The following is a 12,380-nucleotide window of genomic DNA, read 5'->3' as shown; positions in this document are numbered from 1 at the left end:
ATATACTGCTTAACCAAGCAAACTATCCTCAATAATAAACCTTCTAAATATTTTCTGGCACTTTTGAAACCAACAAATTAGATGATGGTTAAACATAATACTCAACTATTTATTACAAGCAAGTTTCTTGGTGTCTTCATTAATCAACAAATGATTATCCTATCTGTTGTGTTTTGAGAAACCCCTACAGCTGAATATCTTTTAAAATATTCTAAAATTCAGGCCTTCCTGCATGTTATTACTTGGAATTAGTTGTCTCTATCCATTACTTTTTAATTTCTTTTTTTAAGTAGGTTGTAAATGTTTATATTTCTCTCACACACAATGTTGTATGTGACATTTACTAGTTTTAATATGTGTCTATAGGACTACTACTCAAATGGAGTATAATGTGGAAAGTGTAGAACTAAAGAAATAAGTCTATCTGAAAACAGAAGCACACATTTTTTAGGATTTAAAAATATTGCACATAACGAAGTTGCCCAGAAATTATTGGCTGGTTTTACAGAGTGAGGTATTAGTCAATCTCTGTATAAAGATGAATGCAAAGTAGAGGAACTACACATACACAAGAAAATACATAAATTCCAGTTAAAACCTAGAATGCCAACAACTAAGAAAGAAATGTGAAAAGGTGTGTAAATAGCCATGATTTCAGCATTATAAAATCATTAGCCATGGACCAACCGCATAACTATCTCTTGGCAATATTTCCTAAGTTTGCAACTTTTTTCAGCCTAAACGATAAGGGGCAATGCAATCATTTACTTTATCTCAGTTCTACTATAGAAAGGCATGGTTCTGTGGTAAATAAGAAACCTTACCTTTCTAAAGCTTTCATTGGCAATTAACCAAAATACTGCTCTCTTTTGCCGACTCAATTATACAGTTCCATGTACATTTAGTAACTCACATCACAGATGCTACAGAGCATGCAATTAAAAATTAGCAAAGGTTTCACAGCGGAAATCACTCAAGTTTACACAATTGAAATGTGCAGTAACTTTGAAAGTTTAGTCCAATATGTTATTAGGCAAACTCAGTTCTTTTTTTGGTAATAAAACTGGACACATTAACATGTAGGAAAAAAGGACCAAGCAAAATTATATCTTTTTAGAAAGAAAATTTCCTAATCAGTGAAACTAATAATTATATTTTCTCTACTGCTCAATGTTGAATTTTTCAAAAACAATATAAATATATTTAGCCACCATATCAAATCGCTTAAACTAAGTGAAATCATACACTTGTCAAAAATAGTTCACAGAAAACTGTTTTGCCATAAAGATACTGAGGAGGTCAACTAGCTGAATTTAATTAAAACAGAAAAAGAATGAACTATTTTGTCCTAAACAGTCAACGTATGTGGTAACCATATTTCCTCTTCATTGAGTGACAGTCCTGCAGTGCTGGCTTGATCCGTGGAACCTATTTCCAGTCTGTACTGTGTGCTGATTTGTGGTGTCAAAGCTACTAAAAGAAAACATTTTCTCCATGTATTCAAACAGTCTACCTCGGAAAGAAAACTCCTGGCAATGATGCCTTTGCCTGCTGGAACCATCCTGCTGTGTCTGGAAGTGATTTTCAAAATACTTTCTGTACAGTTTTGGTTTTGACCAAAAATTTAAGTAAGTCATCAACATTGAAGTTAAATGATTGCTCAAAAGGACTTCCACTACCTCTCTGGCCTTTACCATTAATGAAAGCGGTGTGTCCAAGTGTATCATACTCTTTTCACCTGTTACCATCTGAGAATAAGTTTTTGCAATCTCTCTGAATTTTGCTTCAGCATCAGGGCTCTTATTTCTGTCGTGATACTTTACGGCCAGTTTGTGAAAAGCCTTCTTGATTTGGCGCTGTGATGCTGACTTTGGCTCACTTGAGATAACATAGTAGCTTTTTGAGGCCAGAATTGTGGGGAGCAGCCCGGACTGGACTGAGTTACTGGAATTAAGACTTATTCTATGCATCTGCTCTCCCACAATATGGCGCTGGGAGAGAAGTAAACAGCTTCCGCACAGCTGCCTCCAGTTCAACCAATAAACTGTAGGACTTGCTCCTGATTGGAGAGCAGCGTACTCGGCGTGTGGGCAGCCGAGTTGGGATTGGCGGAGGAGGACTATAAAGGAGGAGAGAGACGGCATGCACCAGGAACATCTAAGGGGAACACCTGTGCAGCCCCGAGAGAGCCGGCCGGCGGTGTGCCACTCCCCCGCGGAAGTGGGGAAGGTGGCAGGGGGAACCGCCCTTCCACGGAGGTGGAAGGGATAGTAGCCAACCCGGGAAGAACCAGCAGCAAACCCGGGGAGGGCCGAGCAGACGAAAGAACAGCGCAGGGTCCTGTGTCGTTCCTCCACGAAGAGGGGGAGCGACATAATGGTGCCGTGACTCGGATATGAAGCCTAGGCAGGGTTTAGTGTCGTTCCTCCACGAAGAGGGGGAGCGACAAGAATTAGCTCTGTTATCATCAAAATGCAGATTGCAAAGATGAAAACTGACTGGTGAACAGCTATTTCTAATATCCCGCACTCTCTTATGGCTGCTGCTCTTTGACACGGTGGAGGCACAGGTGAAGCTGATGAACAGCTCTGTTTGGCTTTGAGGGCCTGGTCCATCACCTTGGCCTTGCGACCTACTGGAGCCGGCGCACGCCCCACTGCTGCTGGTACCTGGACCTCATGCTCTGTCAGCTGCAGCAGCAGCATTCTCTCAAACTCACTCTGCTCTCTCAAACTCACTCCGCTCTACGTTTTAATTTATTTTTGTTCCTGTTATTGTTAGTTATATTTTATCCAGCTATAGAAATAATACAGTTTGCATAAATTGAACCTTGGTCACTTTTGAGATACCAAACAGTTGTGTGAGTCTATTTTTATGTTTGAATACTGACTATAGATATGACTGATATAATCTTTTGTAATTTGAATTTTAATATTTTTCCTTTCTATTAACCAAAGCCTTATTGGTACACTAGGTCCAACAGGTTTATTATGCTCCCTCATATATATATCAAAGAACTCATTATTATGACCAGCATTTTGGCCAGAGACATTTTACATTAAAGTACTGGTTTTCAATCTTGTCTGCACATCTGAGTCACCAGAGAATTTGTAGAATTCTGATGCCCAGACCATAGCCAAGGCAAATTAAATCAGAACCTCTGGGGATGGGACTTCAGTATCTTTAAAAGTTTCTCCAGGGGATTCTAATATACAGCTGAGGTAGAGAAATACGGAACTAAAGGGACTTGGAATCCTAAAAGGTCGTGCAGAATTATTCTGTACAGAATTTTTGAAAATCTGAATTCTGATATACAATATTTTAAGGTTGCTTATGGTTCAGTTTATAGTTATGTTTTCTTCCACTCTGTGTCTATTATTTTCTAAAATTCATGTGCGTGTTTTTCATGTCTCTTCAATTCTGTCATAAGCATCTTGAAGGTAGGCAAATTGTTTCTCTTTATTTGGGACTCCTATAGAATTAATCATGAAATTACTAAAGTGGTGAATACCACTGATTATCTTCAGTCCAAATCTATGTTGTGTTCTGTATGCACAAACACTATTAGGACACTTGTTCATTCACTCAAATTTACTGAATAATTTACTCTGCTCCTGTGGCTTTATTATACTTTGATGGTTTCCAAAATATGTCTCTAGGTATGACCTATCCTCTGAAATCTAGACATAAAAATGTAAATTCAAATGCCTACTTAACATTGCCCTTTTGTCCTATAATAGGATTCTCAAATTTAGCATGTCCAAATGAGAACTCTTGATTTACCTTTCCAAAAATAGTTTTCACTCAAACTTTGTCTAGTAAAGGGCACCAATACCCACTCATTTTCTTTGACCAAATTCTTGATTCCTTTTTTTTTATTTGACAGGTAGAGTTATAGACAGAGAGAGAGACAGAAAGGTCTTCCTTCCATCCCTTCCATTGGTTCACTCCCCAAATGGCCACTACGGCTGGCGCTGCACCGATCCAAAGCCAAGAGCCGGGTGCTTCTTCCTAGTTTCCCGTGTGGGTGCAGGGACCTAAGCACTTGGGCCATCCTCCACTGCACTCCCAGGCCACATCAGAGAGCTGGACTGGAAGAGGAGCATCTGGGACCAGAACCCAGTGCCCATATGGGATGCTGGCACCACAGGTGGAGGATTAACCAAGTGAGCCACGGCACTGGCCCCAAATTCTTTTCTTATTAGCACAACCTCATCCAAACTGTTAACAGGTTCAGTCTACTCTACATTCTAAAGCTGAGCACTGCTTAACCATCCCCACATCTACTACCCTTGTTTACCAGGGTTTATTAGCCTTTGGACTTTTGTGACATATAGGGAAAACAGCCCTTGCTCTAATGACAACCATTTTTGTTACTGTATTTTTTTCAATCTGAACAATTATAAGTGGGTGGGCCAAGGAATGTGAGTGACTAATTCCTCTGGAAGGCTCAGACAACCCAGGATATGACCCAAGGAAAAAGTAGGGGAATAATAGAGGAGTGTGGGGCCTCTAACTTGTTGTGGAGTGGTACATTATCACATGTATCCTTTCTTGAGATGGTGCAAGGTTGCATGTCTAGGTATGTTTATGTAAGGAGATACTCTGTCCTGCATTGCTCCAGGATTCAAATAGGAGATCTGGAATCTCCGCATTTATCTAAAGTTCTCTTATGAGTTACTATAGGTTTAGTTTGAATAGCCCGCCCCCACCCCCGTTTTATATGATCCACTTGTGTTATGTTTGCACGAATAACTGAATATCATGTCTTACTTGTCCAAACCTCAACTAGATTACTCTAATAGCCTCCTAACTTGTCTCCTTGTTTCTACTCTTAATTTCCTATAGTCTAGCAGCCAGAATTATCCCTTTAAAATATACCTATCACTTTCTAATCCAAACTCTTCAATGATTTACCATCATGCTTAAAATTAAATGTAGTCATTACAATTGCCTACATGAACCAGTCTAGCTACCTCTATGATATCATTTCTACTACTTTTCCTCTTTGACTCTTTTGGTCTCCTTGCATTTCCTCAACCACATCAGGAACACTCCCTCCTCAGAGTCTATGTATTTCCTATTCCTTCTTCTTCAGGTACTCTTCCTGCAGATACCTTACATGGCTTACTCTGTCACTTTGTCCAGATCTCCGCTCAAATGCCAATTTCTTAGGGGACCCTAGTTTGACATCCTATGTGAATTAGCATCCTCCCCTTGCCAAAGCCAATCTGTTTTTATTCTCTTACCCTGCTTTCGTTTTTCTGTTTTGACCTCTGACATTATATGTATTTATGTGTTGCTTGTCTGCCACTGTAGAATGTAAGCACTCTAGAGGGAAGGGACTTTGTTTCTTTTATTTACTGTTGTACTCCCAGAGCTGAGAACATTTGCTTAGCACATAGTGGTTCCTATTTTTTATATAAAAGGAACACACTTCATATAGTTTTTTTTTTTGACAGGCAGAGTTAGACAGTGAGAGAGAGACAGAGAGAAAGGTCTTCCTTCCATTGGTTCACCCCACAAATGGCCGCTATGGCTGGCGCTACACCAATCCGAAGCCAGGAGACTGGAAGAGGAGCAACTAGGACAGAATCTGGCGCCCCGACTGGGACTAGAACCCCGGGTGCTGGCGCTTCAGGTGGAGGATTAGCCAAGTGAGCCATGGAACCAGCTCATGTATACAGTTTTAAGAACATAATGATGCTTCTCACTCTACCCTCCCTCCCCCTCCTTTTCTTATTTTTATTTTAATTTTCATAATGACATACTTTCAGTTTTCTTTATAATCACAAACTTAACACTCCACTAAAATAAATACAGAATTCAACAAGCAGTAAGTAGAAAAACCACTGTTCCTCAAGAGTATAGACAAGGATCATGAACAATAATCAAATCTCAAAATGTCAGTTTCACTCATTTATATTATCTTTTTTGTACTCTGTGTATTAGTTACCATGAATCAGGAAAAACATGATATTTTTCTTTTTGATGACTGCTTATTTCATTAAGCATAATGGTCTTTAGTTGCATCCATTTTGTTGTGAAAGACATCTTTATTTTTTATGGCTAAGTAGTAGTCCATAGTGTATATATACCACAATTTCTTTATCCAGTCATCCATTGATAGATACGTGGATTGATTGCATATCTTAGCTTTCATGAGTTGAGCTTCAGTAAGCATGGTGGTACAGATAATTCTTTCATATGCTGATTTCCTTTTGGTAAATTCCCAGGAGTGGGATGGCTGGGTTATATGGTAGATCTATTTCAATTTCTGAGGAATTCTCCATTCTGTCTTTTTAAGAACCCTTTATTTTTGAGAGGGAGAGAGAGCAAGTAAGCATTCACATCATTGGTTCACTTCCTAAATGCCCTCAAAGGCAAGGGCTGGCCTTAGCTGAAGCTGGGAGCTGGGAGCTGGGAGCTGGGATCTGGGACTCAATCCAGGTCTCCCATGTGGATGGCAGGTACCACTTGAGTCATCACTGCTGCCTCCCAGGGTCTGCATTAGCAGGAAGCTGGAGCCAGGATCTGGGTATTGAATTCACTTTAATTGGGTCATGGCATCTTCTTAAAATAATGATTTACTTATTTATTTGAAAATCAGTTATATAGAGAGAGGGATGGGTGGATGGAGGGAGGTAAACACACACGTACACACAGGGGGAGAGAGAGAAAGAGGAGGGAGGGAGGGAGGGTGGGAGGGAGGGAGAGAGAAAGAGAAAAAGGGAGAGAGAGGGAGAGTTTTTCCATGTGGTGGTTCACTCCTCAGATGGTCGCAATGGCCAGGGCTGCTGCAGGCTGAAATCAGGAGGCAGGAGCTTCATCTAGGTCCCCCACGTCAGTGGCAGGGGCCTAAACATTTGGCCCATCTTCCGCTGCTTTTCCTAGGTAGTTAGCAGGGAGCTGGATTGGAAGTGTAACAGCTGGGACATGAACTTGTGTCCATATGGGATGCCAGTGCTATACACAGCGGCTTTACCTGCTAAGCTATAATGCCAGCCCCAGGTCATGGCATCTTAAGGGGCATCTTCACCACTAAGCTAAACACCTATCCCCCATCTGGTTCTTAATAAATATTCGTTAATGGAGAAAAGGCACTGAGCTGTGTAATCCATGTAACGTAAAAGTAAGACATGGAATCATGGTATGCTGATAAAATATTTAACAACTAGTTTTTCAGGGTGAAAATGAAGCCAGAATTAGTAGCATTTGCTTGTTTCCACAATGTAGTCATGCCCAGCACCCCTCATCTCAAGCCACCAACCTGACATCATTAAATGTAGAGTTGGGAAAAGATGCATATTTGGTTCTCAAGGGCTGTTACAAACTGCTTTCAGCAATGCTACATGGAATTTAGTGGGAGAGATAAGGTATACTTAAAAATACAATCCATGACAAAACAGAGTAAGTGTTGAGAGACATGAGTAAATCAAAAGGTCTGAGAATTTCAAGAAGGGTACTCTTTTTTTCCTTCCTGGGAGTTTGCACATTGGTGCAAGGACTAGTCTCCAGTGTGTTGAGGAGCTTAAGAATTTCTCAGTTTACCTGAGTGAAGGGAGACTGCTATTTTATGCAGGGGAATCATGCTAGGATTTCTGGAACAAGCTCCACTTGAGCAGAGCCCTTAAGGAAGTGAGAGGGCAAGGCATGTGAGTATCTGCAGGAAGAGCAAAGAAATGAAGTGGGGCCCTTGGAAAATGATTTTCTATAACTACATTAGCTAGGCTAGTTTTACTATGAGTAAAACAGCATTAATTCAAAATGGCATAAATAATAAGAAAAATATAATATCTCACATTTTGAAAAGCTCAGAGGTAGGAGCATAGGGCTGTCTCAGTTATGCCATCAGAACCTCGCTTTCCATCTTCCTGTACTTGCACCCTCAGTATGCTAGCTTTTCCCTTGAGATTTGCTCTCCTGATAGTACCAAGATGGCTGCCTTAATTTCCTGGAGTATATACAGACACAACAACATCCACTAGAAGAGAAATGTTTCCTCATGGTTCTGGGGCTGTTTAGTATGAAAAAGTTCAATTTTTCAGAGAAATAGAACAATCGAAAAATAACCTGGGGCCAGCACTGTGGCGTAGTGGGCTAAGCCTCTGCCTGCAGTACTGGCATCCCATATGGGGGCTAGGTCGGGTCCCGGCTGCTCCACTTCTGATCCAGCTCTCCCTATGGCCTGGGAAAGCAATAGAAGATGGCTCAAGTCCTCCGGCCCCCACACCCATGGGGGAGACCTGGAAGAAGCTTCTGACTCCTGGCTTCAATTCAGCCCAGCTCTGGCTGTTGTGGCCAACTGGGGAGTGAACCAGCTGATGGAAGACTCTCTCTCTCTCTGTCTCTCTCTGCCTCTGCCTCTGCCTCTCTGTAACTCTTCCAAATAAATAAATAAATGAGTAGATCTTTTTTAGAAAAGAGAAATAATCTATATCTAAAATGTAGGTGTAATCATTGTAAGCATTTTTTAAAGATTTATTTATTTTATTAGAGAGACAGGGTTATTGGGGAGAGGGGAACCAGAGAGATCTTCCCTCCACTGGTTCACTCTCCAGAAAGGCTTAAGTGGCCAGAGCTAGGCTGGTCTGAGGCCAGGAGCCAGGAGTTTCTTCCAGGTCTCCCACATGGTTGTAGGGGCTCAAATACTCTGCTGTTTTCCCAGGCATGTCAGCAGGGAGCTGGATCAGAAGTGGAGCAGGTGGGACTCGAACTGGTGCCCACATGCAGTGCTGGCCCCACAGGCAGTGGTTTTACCTGCTATAGCACTAGCCCCCATTGTTAACATTTTGATAATTTTTTGGTGAATAATTTTATTTTTTATTTTTATTTATTTATTTATTTTTTGACAGGCAAAGTGGACAGTGAGAGAGAGAGACAGAGAGAAAGGTCTTCCTTTGCCGTTGGTTCACCCTCCAATGGCCGCCGCGGCCGGCGCGCTGCGGCCGGCGCACCGCGCTGATCCGATGGCAGGAGCCAGGAGCCAGGAGCCAGGTGCTTCTCCTGGTCTCCCATGGGGTGCAGGGCCCAAGCACTTGGGCCATCCTCCACTGCACTCCTGGGCCACAGCAGAGAGCTGGCCTGGAAGAGGGGCAACCGGGACAGAATCCGGCGCCCCAACCGGGACTAGAACCCGGTGTGCCGGCACTGCTAGGCGGAGGATTAGCCTAGTGAGCCGCGGCGCGGGCTGGTGAATAATTTTAAAGTAATTATTGATATCATGGAAATAATATATTTAGAATACATATCTAAAAGTGGTAGTTCCCTAATTAATCACATTATGATTATCAGACCTAAAAGTGAATAATTATCCCTTAATATCAACTAATGCTCCAGTCTGTATTCAAACATTAAAATTTTTCCCAAAATCTCTTTTTTGCGTTTTTAAAAATTTTTTATTGTTTGTCTTGTCATACTTTTGTGGTTATTTCTACTGAAATGTTTGTTTTAAAGATTTATTTATTTATTTGAAAGAGTTATACAGAGAGAAAGAGAGGCAGAGACAGAGAGTGAGCGAGCGAGAGACAGAGAAAGTCTTCCATCCGCTGCTTCACTCCCCAGTTGGCCACAGTGTCCGGAGCTATGCTGATCAGAAGTCAGGAGACAAGAGCCTCCTCCAGGTCTCCCACACGGGTGCAGGGCCCAAGGACTTGAGCCATCCTTTACCGTTTTCCCAGGCCATAGCAGAGAGCTGGATCGGAAGTGGAGTAGCCGGGACTTGAAGGGGTGCCCATATGGGATGCCGGCACTGCAGGTGGCAGCCTCATCTGCTATGCCACAGCGTTGGCCCCCTGAAATGGTTTTTGATTTTACAAGATGTAGAAAGTAAATGATATGAATACTTTGGCATATTTTTATGTTTCCCTTTTAATTTTTTTTTTTTTTTTTGGCACACAGGATCCAGCCAAGCATTATGAATCACGTATCATTATTATATGTTCTAAATCTCCTTTATTCTTTTTTTAAGATTTATTTTATTTATTTCGAAGACAGAGTTACTGAGAGAGGTGGAGCCAGAGAGAGAGAGGTCTTTCATCCACTGATTCGCTCCTCAAATGACTACAATGGCCAGCGCTGAGCTGATCTGAAGTTAGGAGCCAGGAGCTTTTTCAGGGTCTCCCATGCGGGTGCAGGGGCCCAAGGACTTGGACCATCTTCTACTGCTTTCCCAGGCCATAGCAGGGAGCTGGATTGGAAGTGGAGCAGCCAGGACTTGAATTGGTGCCCATATGGGACGCTGGCACTAAAGGCTGGGACTTTACCCCACTGCACCACAGCACTAACCCATATCTTTAATCTTGATTCTAGAATATTTTCCCTCTTCTTTCCCATAAAATTGAATTATTAAAGGTCCCAGTCTTTGTTTTCTTGAAGTATTTCTCTGACCCCTGTGTTTCCTGTACACTGTATGTTAGATGTAAACAAGGTATAGAATTCATATTAAACATCTTTGGAAGGAATACTTCCGATTTTGTGTGCTATCACATTATGTTTAAGAGGCATGTAATGTCTGTTTGCCTCATTTTCAGTGGTGTTAAAACCAGTCATGTAGTGATGTCAAAATAAGTTATTCAGCCCAAGCTCTCTATTAGAAAATAGCATTGTATAACATTTTCCCTCCTTGCAATGAGTAGATAATTTTGAGGTTGATACTTTGGCACAGATGAAACTCTGTAGTTTCCCATTAACCTTTTTACCTCATGGTTTTAGCTTCCAATGAAGATATCTGCCTGAATCAAATTATTTCATTAGAGTTTACAAAATGATATTTATTAGCTGAAATTCTTGCAGAAAAGAAAGCAACCAACCTTTTGCTTTTATCAGGTTAATCTGAAGTTCCATTTGTAGTAGTAAGGCAAGATCAGTGATTATGTCTTAAACTTTAATTGCCAATTTTTGGAGTAAGGTTTTGGTGTAATGATGATGATTAAATTTGTTTGACTTTACTTTTTAGGATTTAAAAAAAAGATTTATTTATTTTAATGTCAGAGTTACAGAGAGAAGGAGAGGTAGAGAGAAAGGAGGGAGGGAGGGGAGAAGAGAGGGAGAGGGAGAGGGAGAGAGAGAGAGAGAGAGGTCTTCCATCCACTGGTTCACTCCCCAGTTGGCTGCAAGGGCCAGAGCTGCGCCAATCCAAAGCGAGGAACCAGGAGCCTCTTCCAGGTCTCCCACGTGACTGCAGGGTCCCAAGCACTTGGGCCATCTTCCACTGCTTTCCCAGGCCATAGCAGAGAGCTGGATCGGAAGTGAGGCAGCCGAGACTGGAACTGGTGCCCATATGGGATGCTAGCACCGTAGGAGGCGGCTTTACCCACTACGCCACAGTGCCGGCCCCTGGAATATTATTTTTAACTCATGGTTTTCTAACATTCTAAGTGTTTCATCTAATTAAAGTCCTTATCCTTTTGATACTGAAGTTGTCCCAACTTTGATTGAGGGGAGGCTCTTCCTGTTGGCTGTATATCCTTTGAATATGATCTCATTCATCTTTGAAAGCTTATTTACTTTCGGATAAAACAGGATGTGCCAGGCTCACTTTGCACAGTCTCTGTTTACCTTGTACATTGTTTGAAATTACACATTTCTTCCAGGAGCTGCAGAGTGCTTCTCATTAAGAATGAAGAAACTCTTCCCAGAAGCTCCCCAGCCTACTTCCATTTTCATTTCATTTGATTCCATTTCATTTCATTTCATTGATCATGCCAATTACACGCCAATTCCTAAAACACTACCTGGTTAGAGGAATGAGATGTCTATGTTTGATTTGGTGAAGCACATGCTATTTAAAGAAGGGTTTTATGAGTATACATTTTATCAGAAAGGATAACGGTATGGTAGACAAAGTGGACTAAGTAGTTTATGGTTAGCAAATCCAGTGGTTTTTTCTTGGATTAATTGAAGTCACAAGTTACCAGTTTATCAACTTGTATTGTGAACTCTTTGTATGGATAACTACTCACAATAATTTATACAGAGGTTTCTTATTCAGGAGGGGATAACGTATGTTTACCTGGTAAGAAACAGGAATTGGATGGATTTAAAGAATACTCCCATCAGTTTTGTAGCTGGTTGTAAAAGTACACGTTATGTCTAACCATAATCTAACAGAATTAGGGCATTCTGTTTCTAGAAATAATGCTATAATTAGTACTCAAACAGTATTTTACACTTTATGTTCTGTGTAGGTGCAAACTGATGAAATCTTTACTTAATATATACTAAATCGGTCTTCTGTATATAAAGAGAATTGAAAAAGAATCTTGATGTGAATGGAATGGGAGAGGGAGTGGGAGATGGGAGGGGTACGGGTGGGAGGGAAGTTATGGGGGGGGAAAAGCCATTGTAATCCATAAACTGTACTTTGGAAAATTATATTT

The 12,380-nt window shown here is 41.3% G+C and overlaps 1 pseudogene; it reads right to left on the bottom strand.

Moving 5' to 3' along the window:
• Nucleotides 1-472: 472 nt before the first annotated feature.
• Nucleotides 473-4,309, bottom strand: LOC138847694 (dnaJ homolog subfamily B member 9-like; annotated as a pseudogene).
• Between the last annotated feature and the right edge of the window lie 8,071 nt (nt 4,310-12,380).

This window comes from Oryctolagus cuniculus, chromosome X (assembly GCF_964237555.1).
Source record: "Oryctolagus cuniculus chromosome X, mOryCun1.1, whole genome shotgun sequence".
In the NCBI taxonomy this organism is placed as follows: domain Eukaryota; kingdom Metazoa; phylum Chordata; class Mammalia; order Lagomorpha; family Leporidae; genus Oryctolagus; species Oryctolagus cuniculus.
The sequence above is the reverse complement of the archived record's forward strand: the minus strand, read 5'-3'. Positions and strand labels throughout refer to the sequence as shown.